Consider the following 16376-nt stretch of genomic DNA (forward strand, 5'->3'; position numbering starts at 1 on the left):
TCTAGTGTTGGTCGCTACAATCACAACTAACAGGGAAGCAGAGACCACTACTGAGAATCCACTAACCGATATATCATTACTTGGCATCCCAGGTTTTTAAAAAACATTTCCATCTGTATTTGTCCATATTTATTTTTTGCCCATATTTTAGCCATATTTATTTTGTGTTCTGTAAATATATGAAGTTGAATAATGGTATACGTCTACATTTATTTAACTAATAAATGCACACTCATACTTTGACACCTGTCTTGTTTTATCAAATTAAGCAGCCAAATCTAACATAACAACACACCTGCAGGTAAATATGAGCAGTATGCTACACATGGATGCGGACATATGTTATTTAAGGAAATCTCATCTTGTTTTTAACTCCCCATGCCATCTATCTTCTCAGTGTTTGTCTTAGAACTGATGAAAGACAGCATAGAAAGTCACTCAAAAGAAGGCACATTTTCGGAATTTTTCCATTGTTTTAAATAAATGCAGACAGGAAACAATTTGTTTTCTGTCTGCATTTAACTGTAACAATCAGTATAAACGGAAAAGTGAGAGCATTAGTCATTACATAAATGCAACTACATCGAAATGTACAATACTTAAAGAGGTACAAAGGTAAGTGTTAGGTCTAGGTTTTTGCTATAGATAATGTTACGTTTAGCATTAGGGTAAGTGGTAGTGTCACGGTTTGAGTAAGGTTTGTAGTTAGGATACAGTAGGCTTTTCCTTAAGTTTGAGGTTACGGTAAAGAATAGTTTTGCTTTAGGGTGAGGGTTAGGTATGGGGTAAGCTTAGCGTTAGAATTAGGGATAAGTTTAATGTTAAGATTAGGGTAATATTTACGGATAGGCAAAGGGCTTGAGCTAGGTTTAGGGTACAGTTTAAGAGAATGGGGTTAGATTGGGAATAAGGTTACGTTTTTGGATTTAGTATTAGGACTAAAATAGCTTATTCAAAAAGCTGTATTCTCAGTATAGGTAATTTCTATGTCCTGGAGTCTCTGAAATGGAAACTTGTAGATGTATTTTATATAGTAGAATCCAAGTGTGACAGAGACTTGACCAGGGCCGGACAGGCCTTTTATTCCACTGGGCATTTCCCCAGTTTCCTGGAACCCTTGGAAGTCGGTTTTGAAAGCCCAGGGCCTCCCTATCTCCAGCTGCAGGCTTCGAGAGAGAGAGGGGGGGGAGGGGGGAGGGTAGATAGAGAGAAAATGGATCCCCGAGGGAGGAGAGAGAGAGGAGAAAAGGAGAGAGAGAGAAAATGGATGGATGGAAAGAGATTGCAAGAAGAAGAAGAGCATTTTCCTTTGGGTGCCACTGGTCTCCCCCAGAATTTAGGGGCACTAAATGTACGCCCGTCCGACACGGAGGAAAGGTTCTAACTGGAATTGTATCATGGCCATAAGGATGGACTGCCCAGGCACGCTTTGAGGCCCTCATCTGGTGACACTCTCTACAACTCTACAAAGTGATGATTGAACGCACAGGAGGAAACAGCAGCTCTGCCCCATATCAAGAGAGCGATACATTTCAAATGGAGCGAGGGGGGCGCAGGGGGTCCTGCGGAAATGTAAAAATGCATTCTTTACCACTGCCGCCTCCTGCACTCCCTCGGCGCGCGATAACAGCCCCGCGCTATCTCAAACCCGCAGACCTGGGCTCCCCACTTTCATGCAGTGAAGGGATTTGCCTGTGCCAAGCTCCCCCCGCCGGCCCCCTCTTTGGATGCCCCCTTCTTCTCTGCATGTGAAAACAAAATACCCCGGCGCTAATCTTGGGGGCGCTTCTTCTCTCTCTTAATCCATCCACCTGCCGATAATTGCAGCCTTCTGTGCGCCGCTCCACTGTAATCACAGCCTCGCTTGCACAAAAAAAGGACACAGAAAAGGCAAAGACGACACGCAGGAAGGGTAAACCAGAGGTCCCGAATTAACCGTCTCTACCCCAAAAGCCACCCCCACCACCAACCGCAGGCTCAATTGCCAAGGACGCATTGAAAAGCCCCCGGCTTGAAAGGCATTCAAGAAGCGTAAAAACACGTGCGCTCAGCGGAAGTGGCACGTTGCGTCGTTTAACCTCACACAAGCGCACGCGGTGCCAGAGAGACAATATGAAATCAGAGAATTCTAAAGCACACCATTAGGCAGCCCGAAATCCCATAATTGGGCAGGAGGGGTGCGTGCGTAAAGTAAAGACAGCAGCCTTCACCGTGCCGGGCCTGCACGCAGCTGGGAAATTCACTTAGCAGAGCAGAGTGGGCGCTCCGCCCCCAGAACTTGGGGCCTGCTGTGAAATATGGAAGATGGCGCCATTTTTGGATGTAGCGCTTGTCACACCAATACGCCTATGTTACACAGCGCTACAGAACGTAATGATGTGAAACAACTCGCAACGCGATGCCGTAGTGAAGTACCGGAACATGGCTCACAACTGTAAAAAGCAGACACCCGACAATCTAAACAACAGCAGCAGTACACCTTAGTGTGGCTGAAACAGCACTGCGCGCCTTGACATGTCTCACGCCACTTGGGCATGGCCCACCGAGAACTTCCAACTCAATAAATCCGACACACTCACTGTGAACACACACTGCCACAAAGCCGAATCACACACTGGTCTGCGAAGGAAACTTTTGGAAATTCATAACCAGAACACTGATGCCACATAATGGCAGATGGGTTATCCTACAACTCTAGACCAGGGATGACCGAAGTTGGGTCATCCCGAGGGCTCTATTGAACAAGCATTTGCAATGCAATAGGTCTCGCATTTGCGAAAGTTTGAGCTATTGGCATTGTAAATGACAATGCCTTTTATTTATGCGTTTAAAAACCTGCAAGCTGTGCGTAAACAAGCACTTTGTTCTTATAGTCCATGCTTATGAGAAGCAAGGTTGGTAGTCTCTTTTACTGCCAGCCTTGCTTCTTGTAAGCAAGGACTATACTTTCAAAGTGCGTGTGTATGCACCGCGTGCAGGTTTTAAAAACAAATGAATAAAAGCAGGGCCGGACTGGGAACCAAAACCGGCCCTGGCAAAGTGCTCGGCCACCCCACCCCCCCACCCCCAGGGGGGGTAGAGGGGGTAGGGGGGGTGGTGTCGCCGCCGAGGTCTTTTCCAGGGCCGGTTTTCGGTCCAGTAACAAAAATGGCCCCCAGAGGCCCAAAACCGGCCCCACCCGTGCGGCGCACCGGGGGATTGCCCGGTGCCCGCTACGGCCAGTCCGGCCCTGAATAAAAGGCATTCTCATTTACAATGCCAATAGCTCCAACTCTCGCAAATGCGAGACCTATTGCATTGCAAATGCTTGTTTTCTTTGTTATGCTGGGCTTCAAAACGCTAACACTAAGGGGCACCAGAGACCTGGGCTGCCACAGGGAAATACACCAGTAACCGGTTGCTGCAGAAGTGAACTCATAATTTATACGAGGGAAAGGCGCTCAGAAAAAAACAGCGTGAGGGAGTAACGACGGGTTCAGTGGTAACCCTGACAATGGTACCATAAAACACAAGAACTTCTAGAAATCTTCCCTCTTTGTGGCACGCATGCTGCAGAAGGGAAATAAGAGCACAAATGCAGGTTTTTGTATGGGAAATGTTGCAGATGTTTGAGTGGGTGATTGCATGTTCCCAAGGTCCGAGGCTGGTTCATCTGCACATCCCGTTGCTTTGGTCATCGCTTTTTAGGGACTGTGGTGGTCAGAGGGACCCTAAAATTGCGGGTGCTAAAAGGCATAGCTGAAGCACGTGAGCGTGAATAAAACGCGCCAGCACACGGTTTCCTGGTCTGCATTAGGGTTTTAGGAAGACAGGAGTTGCCCACCGTCCCCGTCGCTGCCTGTCACCGCACTCCATTAGCACATGCCGGGGGACCCTCTCTGTTCCTCGCCGTTCCACCGCACTATGTAAATGTGGGGGATTTCAAGGAAACGCCGGCATGATGAGGCAGCTGACATGCGTTTGCCTGCGATCCCCCACCCTACCCCTCAAGCATGAGGCAGAGCCACCAGTGCGCCAGGGCAGAGAGCGCTCGGTGCCGGGGATGACGCAGAAGAGGCAGCTCCCCCCAAAAAGAATTTCAGGACAAAGATGGCAGCCACCTAGACCCAGACCAATAAATATTGTGGAGCCACTGGGAGCAGCGTAGCCCTGGCGGTGGAGTCGGCCTGGTCCCAAAATATGAGCAGGGGCGCCTGGATGTGTCGGCAGCACGATGACGGCCTGAGGATCTGTTTCACACCACGGGAAAACGAGAAGCCCTTCACTGATTCAGAGAGGGCGCAGAAATAGCGCCTCTCGCTGGCCTCCCTGCTCTTCTTCTACGTCCTGCTATCTGATCACCTGTGATTCTGCACAGAGGCCAACCTGACGAGGACCCGGGAGAAGGAGTAGGGGCCCCTGGCTGCGATGGGTGGCAGCCCCACTCCCCCCTGCACCTGCGGCTGCCCACCTCCTCCCACCCACCCCCAGCTCCTCCTCACAGAGGAACCACACCAGAGGCAAAAAGGATATTTTTTCCAAGATATTTTACCAAACCTGTGTGTCAGCTAGAAAACTCTGATTACCCCCTTAGCCTGTATTCTGATCAGTGCTTCAGAGTGGACGATGTTGATTATGTCTGACCTTGAACGAGCGGCTGGCCAGGAAGGCCACCCCCTGGAACTAAGCGATTTTTACCTTTCCTTTTGTAATTCCTACACAGTTTTGGATCTATTCGCCAGGCTCTCGAACCCGGACACTTTTAACTGCAGCGGGGATGTGGTCCAGGATGGGGATGGTCTTGGATGCAGGCAGTGCGTCCAGGGGTACCAGGTCTATGACCAACATGCTCAGGAGAAATTCGTCGAGTTCGAGCTTTTGCTACGGAAGTATTTGCAATCGGACGAGTATTCGGTGAAATCGTGTTTGGAAGACTGCAAGGTAGGGGGCCTTAGTGTGGCTTCCCGACCCTGGGTGCAGATTGTGTAACCCGGGGCGGTCAGAACTTGCAAAAGTCACCGCGCTCTCTGTGCCTCGGAGAGGTAGCACGCAATGCGCGGCAGTGGCTTATTTATGAAACGTGCTGTCTAGGGCTGTGTTTCTATGTGGTTTTATAGAAAGGCAGGGTTAGGGATTGCATGCTAATGAGGCGCATCCGTTGTGGAGATGCAGAGGTGGTGTGCAGCCTTTTCATGTTTGGTTGGTGCCGTGTGCATGCAGAATCTCCAGTCCGGGTGGGCGGGGCCTAAGGGAGACAGGGCGGACACCAACCCCGCTTCCAAAGAAGCCGGACAGAAAAGCAACGACTATAGATCTCGCCAAGGCGAAGCAGCGCATGCGCTGCAACGCAGGCGAGACCTAAAAGGGAGGTACTGTTAACCCAAGAGGGAATCTTTCATAAAGGCAGCTAATTTGAAGAAACATCTGTTACAGATTTGGAACTCTAGGGGCTACGTTGGGCACTCCCTGGCCTATGAAATACTTAATCCTTCTCGCTGTAGGAAGCTTTTGAACAGTTTGGACCCCTTTTGCCCCACTCTTGGCTACACACAGTCTGACCCAAATACACACCTCCAAGATGTTAAAGCTCTGAAACCAGGAGTGCCCAAGGTTGGCACAGCAGGGCTGGATGTGAACTGAAGAGTCAATAATCTAACAGGAAATCTTTCATATAGGTGACAGTTTTCAAGAAAAATCTGTTATGGGTTTGACCCTCCAGGAGCCACATCGGGCACCCCTTGGTGATGCAATCATGTACCCATCTCAGTTTGATAGCTTTCTAACAATTTGTCCCCTTTTTGCCCCGCTTCTGGCCACGCATAGCCTGGCCCAAGCACAGACCTCCAAGATGTTAAAGCCATGAGAGCTGTTGCAATAATTGATGCTGTTGGCTGTTACCTAGTGAAATAATGTGAATGAAATGCTTTGGGGTAGATGGTGCTGCTCCACACCTGGCACTGCAGTGTTCCAGAATGTGATTCCCAGAATCCTTAACTTCCTTAACAGGGCATGTTCCTTCATGCGTAATGCTATTGTGGTGCAGCAGCAGCCGCTACTGAGTATGGTGGTGGGGTGAGGGGGAGAACAGAGGAGTGAATCAAAAAAATAAAAATAAACTCACTTACCTGAATACCGCTGGGTGCTGCCGTCTCTTCCGTGCCGCAATAGGAAGCTCCCAGCCTCCCTGAAACCCGTGTCCAATCCCAATGCTGCCTTAACCAGCATTGTGATTGGTCCGAGTGCCGTGGCTTGGTGCTCTGGCAGGGGCTTGAAGGCTTTGCATGTTCCTCACCAGTCTGTGTAATGCCGCGTGGTGGGGAAGGTGCAAAGTGCGCATTACGGTTTGATTGGCTCTCTTGGGCCGGTCAAACCGCCATGCTGACTTTAAAGTGTGCTTTACACTCGTCCCCTGCACCCTGCACTGGCCAGCCCGACCCACCCGCCCCTAGCAGGAGGGAAAATGAAAACGATAATAACATTTATTATTATCGTTTCCCTTTTTACACTGCTCCCAGAGCAGTGGGGCGACGCTCCTCCACCTTTGCAGAGGAGCCGCCACTGTTGTGGTGTCAAACTTCATCTAGACACCCCTAGTTCTCAGCTATCTAACCCCTATGGAGAGCAGGAAGTATGCCAGAATCAAGTGGTCACGTGTCCCCAGCTTCAGATTTGGGGTCTCCTTCCATCCACAGCATCTTATAAGCGGGGACATTTCAAGACGAGGAGGGTCAGGAACGACTGCTAAAGTACAGCTTTAAGCTGCCTCCTCATTTTGGGAGGAAAGATGGGGAAAGAAGTGGTAATGTAATGAGAGCACCACTTTATCATCCATCAGGTACAAGTGTATTTGTGTCTTGAGAGGTGTGGACCATGAGTGAAAATGACGCCTAGAAATAGGCTGTCACTTTTTCACACGTGTGGAGTTTACAGAACAGAGCTTCCTACTGCTAGTAAGGATCTGTCCTTTTTTTTTTTTAAAGTATGTGGAGCTTGAAAGGTCGGTTTTCCTAGTGCTGGAAAGGGTCTGTCACTTTTAAACATTGGTGAGAATAAAAGAGTCTGTCACTTTGGCACATGCTTGGTTTAAAGAACAGAGTTTCCTAGTGCTGGAAAGGAACTGTCAGTTTTTTTTCTCTTTTTAATGTTGGTAGAACTTAAAGACCAGGTTTTACTAGAGCTGTCACGTTTTTTCTTTTACACGGGTGGATTTTAAAGACCCAACTTTCCTTTAACAAATGTGGTAACCCAAGTGACGGGATTTCCCCGGTTGCTAAACCACATATTGCCGCAGCTCAGCTTTAGCCCTAGACCATGGACAAATAACCCTGGATATGGTGGCAGTGAAGGAGAATGATGGTGCATTGTGGGAGAAGTGAGGGAAGGCATCCCATCTAACAATCAAACCCCCTTCCTCTTAATCCTCCTCTTACCTTTGCAGCCCCCCTGGAAGGAATGAGTAGTGGATCAATCCAAAGCGCTGCAGTGCAGTACCTGGCAGGGTCAACGTTTTATAGGGTGCAGGAGGATACCAAGTAAACCCATTCCTTTTCCACAAACATGTTTCACTGGCCAAGAGCAGGAGGAACTTGTCTGTGAATAAGCAGCCAGAATCTGCAACTACAGGTCGAAATGGATCCCGTCGCAGCCGGCATGGCTCATGGGCAGGGGGAGTGCAGGGGGTTGCGGTGGGGGTCGCGTGGGAGGTCGCAATTGTGGAGGGAAAGGAGAAAGAAAGAAAAAATCACCTACCTTGCTGCCGCCGGGTCCTGCGTCATCTCTGCCCTGCTCTTCTGCTTCCGACACAGGAAGCAGGCAGCCAGGCTCCCTCCCCAAAGCCAATCACTACTGTGCAATGCAGCATTATGATTGATCTGAGTGCGATGACACAGTGCTCAACTAGGGGCTGGAGGGGTGGGCATGTTCTCCATGCAGGCTATAATGCAGCCTGCATGGAGAAGGGGAACGTGCGCATGACTGTTTTGGGCGGCCCAAGAGGGCAAACCACTCCTCCACTGCCCAGCTCACAAAGCAGCCCTGCCCAGCCAGCCAAGCAGCCCAAAACACATAAAATGATAATGACTGAAAGTTATTATCATTTTTATGATTTTGCTTCTCATACTGATATCGTGCATGGTACCATGCATGGAAAAGGTGGCCAACTGGATGGCCAGCTGTAGCCTAAAGCTAAACAGCAATAAAATAGAACTGGTGATCTTGGGAAACAGCCCCAGGCCCTCGGCCAGGATTAGCTGGCCAGAAGACTGGGGTACACCTCCCGTCCCCAAACCATCAATAAATAATCTGGGTATGTGGTTGGATCACAGCCTATCAATGGAAACTCAAGTAAAAAAACTAGCAGCAACCTGCTTTGGTATACTCCGAATGATCCGTAAAATCATAGCAAGTATCCCAGAACAGGCACGGAGAACCGTGGTCCAGGCCCTGGTGGGCTCACGTCTTGACTACGGCAACTCGCTGTACCTGGGTTCCCCAAAATGTGTTGCAGGTTGCACAAAATGTCGCAGCTAGGTTACTTCTAAAAATGCCAAGACAGGAGTCAGTGAAAGCTTCGCTGAAACAGCTTCACTGGCTGCCCATTCAATCCAGGATCCCATTTAAATCCCTCTTTCTGGCTCACACAGCTATGAATGGCAGGGGCCCAGCCCTGCTTAGGATACTCATCCCCCCATACCTGCCTAAGAGGTCCCTCAGAACATCTTCAGACTACCTCATGAAGACATTGAGGATAAAGAGGTCAAGATGGGGAGGAAGATTCTTCTCATACCTGGTCCCGAAACTTTGGAACTCCATGACCAAGGAACTGAGACTGCTGAAAGATGAACGCAGTTTCAGAAAAAAACTTAAGAAATGACTGTTCCCATGATGATTCTCTCAGTCTTCGTCACTATCTGCTTCCTCTCCTCAGCGTTGGGAAGCCTTTGGGCAGCCATTCGCTCTATAAATCCTCCAAACATAAACACTGCTTGAACTCTTGGTCCCTGGTGTTTTTCCACTTTCCAAATGTGATAACTTGAGATGGCCAGTAACTTGGGTAGAGGTACTGACTAAATCAGTAAATTTGAGCCGGATACCCACTCTTCTAGCCACCAGCCACCTTAGAATCAGCCCAGAAAAAAGGTACGCCACTTCTGAAATGAGCGTACTATGCTAATGCATTTCCTTCAACAGATCTAACCAGCATTTTACAGTCATACATAGGACTAAAAATAAATTGGATACAAGAAACTGAACAAAAAACTCTGGGTCCATAATTATTTTTTTAGAATCATCATAATTTTAAAAAATTGTCAGTTTTCCTTCTGTGACCCAGCAAATTATCCATTCAGTACAATGCATTTCAAAGGAAAGCTGAAATAAGACCAACAATTTAATGTCAGGGGCAAGGCTCCTTCTCAAAACTTTGGAAGTTGGAGAGCTAAGAGGCAGACCTTGGCACAAATGAAGGGTTGGATATGAATTATAGGTGCTTAATTTGTGCAGGTGGTGGGCACCAACATTCACTTTGCGGACCAGAACCTTTTTTATCCCCGGACTTTGTACCAGAGCAATAAAGAGAAAAGCAGAAATAAAATAGGGAAGAAGGAAAAGTAATAAAGAAACACAGTGACAAAAGGAGACAGCAGTGAGCTAAAGAGATAGGTTAGGTGGCAATAAGAGCCATGAAGTGAAATAAAAACTGGACAGCCTTACTGTTCACCAACTAAAGCAGATGCCAGTATTGGCTCCCAAGAAACACTTTGGGCAACTACAATATTTAAAAATGAAGCACTGCATAGGTCCATTGCATTATTTATGGGCTGACTGGAACAGGGGCATCTGGGCAGTCGCCGTTTTGTCTTCTAAGGGATATTTACGTGCAAGCAGGCATGTATCCCGCACATACTTTTTCTAATGTATTAGTGCTAATTGAATGCTAGTTCTCCCGGTCAAGGATGTAAAGGGGTATTACACATATCATATTGCCTAATTATTTCATCTATACTGGCTGAATAAACTTATATTTGACACAATTGTTTTCAAAGGCACACGAGTCCCATTCTTATTAGGCCACTACCTAAGTGACATCAGCAAAACCATCTTATAATGTTTTTAATTGTTTTTATTTTTCTGCACAAACTCGACGCGAAGGTGTTGAAGCGCTTTATATGAGCACTCACACATTACACAAGGTCACATACTTTTTTTTTAAACATGCGGAGATTAAGTGATTTGCCCAGGATCACAGGATGTTGAGCCCACGCCGATGCTCGAACCTGGTTCCACAGTTGCAAAGTGGACAGCTCTGACCATAACGCCACTTCCTGTCTCACATACCTGCCATAAATACTCCACCGTTATGTGTGCCTCTTAGGCCACACCTCAACACATATTGTTTGGTGCCCCTACGCCATTCACATTCTTCTGAAACCAATGCTGTGACCCCCACTATGCCTTCCCCCCCCCCAGTACTGCAGGCAAAACAGAGCCCTTATAAATCCAAGGTAGGTGGAGTGGCTTCAAACACAGCCTCCCTGCTCAGTTGATGTTTGTTTGGAAAAGGGATCAGAAGGCAAAACCGCACGAGTGAATCAACAGGACAAAAATATGAACTAAATGTCAAGAAATCAATCACTGTTCTGTTGAAATTGCTTTGACATTGGATCAGCGCCGACCTTCACGTCTAAGTGATTCGTGGCATTTACTCCGACGGCAGCAGATTCACTATTAAAGCGGGACGCGCCGACAGATTATACGGCTAAATCACTCCTGTAAATATTTAATATTGTTGCCTTTCTTCCAGGTCCCCTCTCCCCCCCCCACCCCCTTCTTTAACAAATCACCACATAGCAGTGATACGCAGTCACAGGGACCAAGGAAATAGAAAGCGCAGCTCTGTTTACGCCGCCGAGCCCCAGTGCGCAGGCGTTCTGTTTCCCCTTCCTGCTTCTCCAAATGGATTTGACACTTGAACACCTCTGCGATCAAAACAGTCTCAAAACAGGCAATTTTCCAGCCATTTTCGAACTTCTTTCGTGCGCCCATCGTCAGACTCTGAAGTTGGCTGCGGCGGTGTTGCCGCCCGCACACCCACCTTCAGTGTCTGGTGAAATCACGGCCATGATCTTTCAGTGAGGGGAAGGGGCCTATCATACTTTTGGAAAGGGCCGGGGCATCTCTAGGTCCTCATGTCCAGCGGCGGAACCTCCCCTGGATACAACGATAACTCCTGGTGGGGCTTCCACCACCTGCAATTCCGAGTGTCTCCAGACCCAATAATTCGCGGCCTGGAGACACCAGACCGTTTTCCATGCTGCACGGGAAGGGACTGCGGGCAGCAGTACAACCCAGCACCCACCCGACCCCTGCAGCAACATGCAGTGGGGTCAGATAGTCAATGGAGTAGCAAGGTCAGGTGGTACCCGGTGCGGAAATTTCTCGTTTCCTCCCCTCCCCGTCAAGTTCTGCTGCATTTCGTTGCGTTTGTTGACTGAACTAAAAAGTTTCAATACATACATATTTTTGCCATTTTGTCACCCCACTCAGTGATGACACCTGGGGCGGTCCGCACCCACCGCACCCCCCTTCCTACGCCGCTGCAGATAGTGCTCCCCGGGACATGCTGAGGCCTGTCCTGATCCCTCACCCAAAACTCCTGCCCTCCACCAGCCGTTCCACTCTGTGGCATGACAAAACGTGAGAGGGCCCCCCTTCAAGATGTGCTGAAGGGGCCCCTCACACTTAAGGGCTGACGGGGCCCCCTCCAGTATGGGTAAGCCCGCCCCGCACTGCAGGGGCCTTTGTTGCATCGCTGCTCCCACTCATACTATTGGGAACAAATGCACTGAAAAGGACCTGGTATTAGAAGGTCTGTGCAGTTTTTCTCCATTCCAGAGAGAAAGGTTGTAATTATCCCAATCCAGCCTCGATTCAGAAATTCCACTTCCCCGGTATCCGTGCACCTATTTTGGCACACTCATGAGGGCCTCATAAGAAGTAGGTACACAAACTGGATATAATTCCATGGCATTCTGTCGAGACCTTCTACTGAGACAAAGTATAAGCCAATCACATTCTATGCCTTACAGTAGTAAAGGAAATCAGGGTCAGAATGGAACACACAGGAGACCGCTCTATGTGTCTGTTGTAGAGTGTCACCCTGCCACTACCATGTTTTGTTGCACCGTTGCAACCCAATGGCAGAGCTCAGCCCAAGGGCATCAATAAAGGCTGAAGTGACTGCCCGCGGCCACTCCAGAAAACCAGCACTTAAGTGCATGTGGGTCAGTGGTGTGTATAAGGTAGCTGTAGCGGCCTACCTGATCGGTAGAGCCATTAGAACTCAACATTTGGCAACAAGGATTACCTGTCCTCGCGCCGGCGAGGCTCTGGTGGCGGCCCCTTCTGTGCTGGCGGTGCCACATTGAGTGTGGCAAAAATATCTTGTTGTGACACCCCGGAGCTGACGGCTGCTAATGGGGTGTTGGCAGTCACCTTGCTGCAGCCCGTAACGTCTTTGGGGTGTGCTGGTGCCTCTGGATTGGGCGAGCCGGCGTCTGGAGGTCCACTCGCTTTGACCACGTGCAGCGGCACCTGCTGGAGCGCATAGTAAACTGTGACCTCTCTACAAGGCCTAACTCCTGAGGTTGCATGCGGAGTGGATGGAGCCACATGAGAGCGTTGAAGGGACGCCCACAGAGCATGGGCAAGGCTGCGCCAATTCGAGCACCAGAGGGTTGCCTCTCATTGCCACTGAATCACTCTGCATTGAGGGGGAACACTGCTAAGCCGCAACACCTTTGCAGTTGGCAACTGTGAAAAGAGAGGGAAAAAAAAAATCCAAACAAGTGGAAGACACATAAGGGGACACGCAAACAGGGGAGAGTACAATGAACAGAAGTTGGGACTGACACATGCTGTGCCGTAGGGCCCAAATTTCTTTTGTGCTGCCCTGAAGATTGTCTGGCCTTTTTTGCCTGTTTCCCAGCATAACCACAGCATGTGAGAGCCAGACCTCGACACCTCAGTGCGCTGCGGACAAGGGCAGTCAGCCCAGCCAGAGTTTAGCACACACAGCAGTTACATACGCGCCTGTACTGGTCTAGTAAGAGAACCGCATCATGTTGCAAGCACAGCAGGCTCCTCCCCAACCACCTCCTGTCCCACACACCCTCCTTCGTCATGGCACTACCACCGTTCAGTGATTGGTGGATCCCGCGACAGCCGTGCTGTGATGCAGCAAATGGGTCGGAAGGCTAAAGCACTACTTTATCGCCACACGTGAAATGGACAGGGCGGTGAAGCTATCGCTACTGCTTCACTTTGGAGGGGCAGAGTTGTATGAACTGTTTGAGACCCTGCCCTTCTTTACATAACAGTGTTTAGATTTAGGGACCTGTTAAATGCGCTTGAGAAATTTTCTTGATATTTTTGGATCACCTGTGTTATTCTACCTTCCCTGATTGTTGTCATTTAGGACCATCATTTGAGTATTGAATTATGCGATACCAACTATATGGAATAGGACACATATACTATGTAAGTTCTCTTTGCTTATTGCTTTGAATTAAACAATGATACTTATATACACGCATATTTATTTTTTGTGCAAATGTCCGGTGAAATGTTGGAATTATAGTTGCTCACCTACATAGCTTACCTTACATACGTGTTTGTATTGACGGTCTCTCTTTCATTAACAGTGATAGGTGGCATATATTTATTCTGGGATGGATAATTGCGAAACTACCCTTCCGCTTTCTACTTTGCACCTTTTTTCGACTGGCTGGTGATCAACGTCAATTGATGTAAGGGGTCTGCGCTTACTTTAATAAGGTCTTAGCTTCTCTTTCCTTTTGGAAAAGATTTTTGGGTTCTTTAAACTTTAGTTATATTCATGTTCATTTTTTGATTCGTCATTCTTCAGGGTACAACACGTCTACTATTCTAATTACTGGATTTTTGTGCGCTTGGAGCAACACGGAATTAAAATTGAAATACCTGTCTTTGGAAATATAAGGTAGATAGGGTTAGGTGACAGCACACATTTAGCAGATTGGGCCTTCTCAGGTCCCACGTAATTTGCGAGTCAATGATTCATCAAAACCCTTCAATGAGGTTATGGCCAGTTTCTGTTCTCATGGCTTTGCGTACCTTTGACACCACTTTGGTGCACTTCTGGTTCCTTTCTGCACCTGGAATAGCTTTTTAACTCACATAGGAGTGAGATGTGTCACTTGGTGGGGGTTTGGATCCCATGCATGGCTTTCCCTTTTACACTTGTATAACTTTCTTTGTTGGTGATTGGTTTTACACTATTAGCATTTTCATGTCTTTTTTGAACTCTTTTTAAGAAAATATTAGCAAGGCGGATCACTTTTGGATCATCGCATATATGGCAACACTTGTATGCTGAATTGTTGTTTCCTTCCGAATTTCTGTATTATTTTGCATCTTTTGCAGCCTTGAAAAAGTTACCATCGTAACGAAACACGTGTCGGCTGTTTCCATCGTTGACAACACACGAATAGTACTTCCGTGGGACTTTCAGTATAGTCAGAAACCTTTGTGATTTGTCATGTGACTTTGCCTTGCACTTTGATAATTAGGTCTCCATATTTGAACTGTAACAGTGTTAGCTGGTATTAAAATTGATTTTTTTGTAAATATTTTTTTCTGTTGGACTATTTTTCCTGGAAGGAGCTGTATTGGTGAACCATATAACTGACTACAGTTTGTAAAATTGTGTTTACAAAGAAACATACAGAGTGCCGAGGTATAGTGGTTTTGTTATTGTTCAGCACAGAAGTTTTCTGGTACTTCTGTGCAGTTAACACCCTTGGTAGTGGGTGTTTTTTGTTGTGATTACTATGAGTGGCACCTATACTGATTGCTGGTAATAGACAAATTGAGTTACCATACTGTTTGATAATTGATGTGCTACTCTATATACCACCACTACCTTTTCTTGTGTTTTGCCATGCAAATCAGTCTTAACCCTGCTCCACATGGGAACAGTCCGGCCTGAACTGCCAAGCCAGGTCCTCCCTGGACTGGAAACAAGCATCCTGGGACTGGTTTCCTCATCAGCCAGGCTGACAAACATTCACCATATGGCTGTGTCCAAACTGGGGTGGCATGGTGAGCAAAACGAACAATGGATTTAGCCCAGATCTGTGACAGGGGGTGATTGTTTAACAATGTTCAGCATTCCATCCATCATCTTTTTGTGTTGCTACGGTCGCCCTAAATGGGAAGGCTTTGCCCAGACGTGAGTCCCGTGCTTACTATGAAACTCGATTCAAGCTAGCCTAGCTGATAAGGGGTGATACCCTGAAACCGATCTGGGAATGCTTGTTTTCTGGTCCAGGGAGGACCTGGTATGGTGAGCAAAGAAACAATGGACTCAACCCAGATCTGAGACTGGGGGGAATGTTTGACAATGTTCAGCATTCCGTCCATCATCTTTTTGTGTGTTTATCCAATTAAGCTATTTGGCGAGAACAACACATCACCCTGACGATGGATGACACGGTGGCAGACCTCAACAGTGCACAATGGTTCTCTAAACGTGATCTCAATGCTAGTTACCACCAGCTGGAGCTGGATCCAGCCAGTCACTACATAACTACATTCTTGATGCACATGGGTCGCAGAAGATATCAGAGGCTGAACTTTGGCATATCCTCGGCAGCAGAGGTGTTCCAGAATACCATCTGTGAGCCCCTCTCTGTCCTTGTAGGTGTTCTAAACATCAGTGAGGATATCCTGATCTTCTTCGCGACCCTGAAATAACACCACAAGAGACTCAGTGCAACTCTGGGGAAGTTGGCCAGCTGCGGACTCACGCTTCACAAGAAGTGTTCCTTCTACAGGAACAATGTTGACTTCTTTGGATACATGTTCTTGAGAGAAGGGATGGGGGGCAGGAAGGTGGAGGCAATAAAGAAAGCATCAACTCCCCAGAGTGCCACAGAGGTGAGGAGTTTCCTTGGTATGGCAACCTACTTTGGCCAGTTCATCCCGAACCTGCCCACTTTGTCTGACCCTCTGAGAGCCCTGACTAAGTCAGACGCCAACTGGGAATGGATAGAGCACACAGACAAAACATTCCACCAGGTGAAAGACACACTTTTAGCTGACGCCATTATGTCATTCTTCGACCCACGTCGTTGCAGGAGAAGTGCGCTGGGTCATGGGTAACCGTTGAGTATGGCAGCAGAGCGCTGTCGAGCACGGAGACTCTGTATGTTTAGATCGAGCAAGAGGCACTGGCGATCTGATGGGCTTGTCGACATTACCATCTGTATCTGTGCAGACAGCAGTTTCAAGTCATCACAGACCACAAGCTACTAGCCCCACTCTTGGCAGCGACATCTGTATCCCCCCACATTGAACGC

At 48.0% G+C, this 16376-nt stretch overlaps 1 protein-coding gene and 1 pseudogene across 19 annotated transcripts in view; one reads left to right on the top strand and one right to left on the bottom strand.

Moving 5' to 3' along the window:
* Positions 1-16376, bottom strand: part of NRXN3 (neurexin 3) — a 2213138-nt gene that overhangs the window by 1934551 nt on the left and 262211 nt on the right. The gene's annotated exons all lie outside the window — the stretch shown is intronic.
* Positions 4180-4968, top strand: LOC146799188 (NALCN channel auxiliary factor 1 pseudogene; annotated as a pseudogene).

Source organism: Triturus cristatus, chromosome 9 (assembly GCF_964204655.1).
Source record: "Triturus cristatus chromosome 9, aTriCri1.1, whole genome shotgun sequence".
Classification (NCBI taxonomy): domain Eukaryota; kingdom Metazoa; phylum Chordata; class Amphibia; order Caudata; family Salamandridae; genus Triturus; species Triturus cristatus.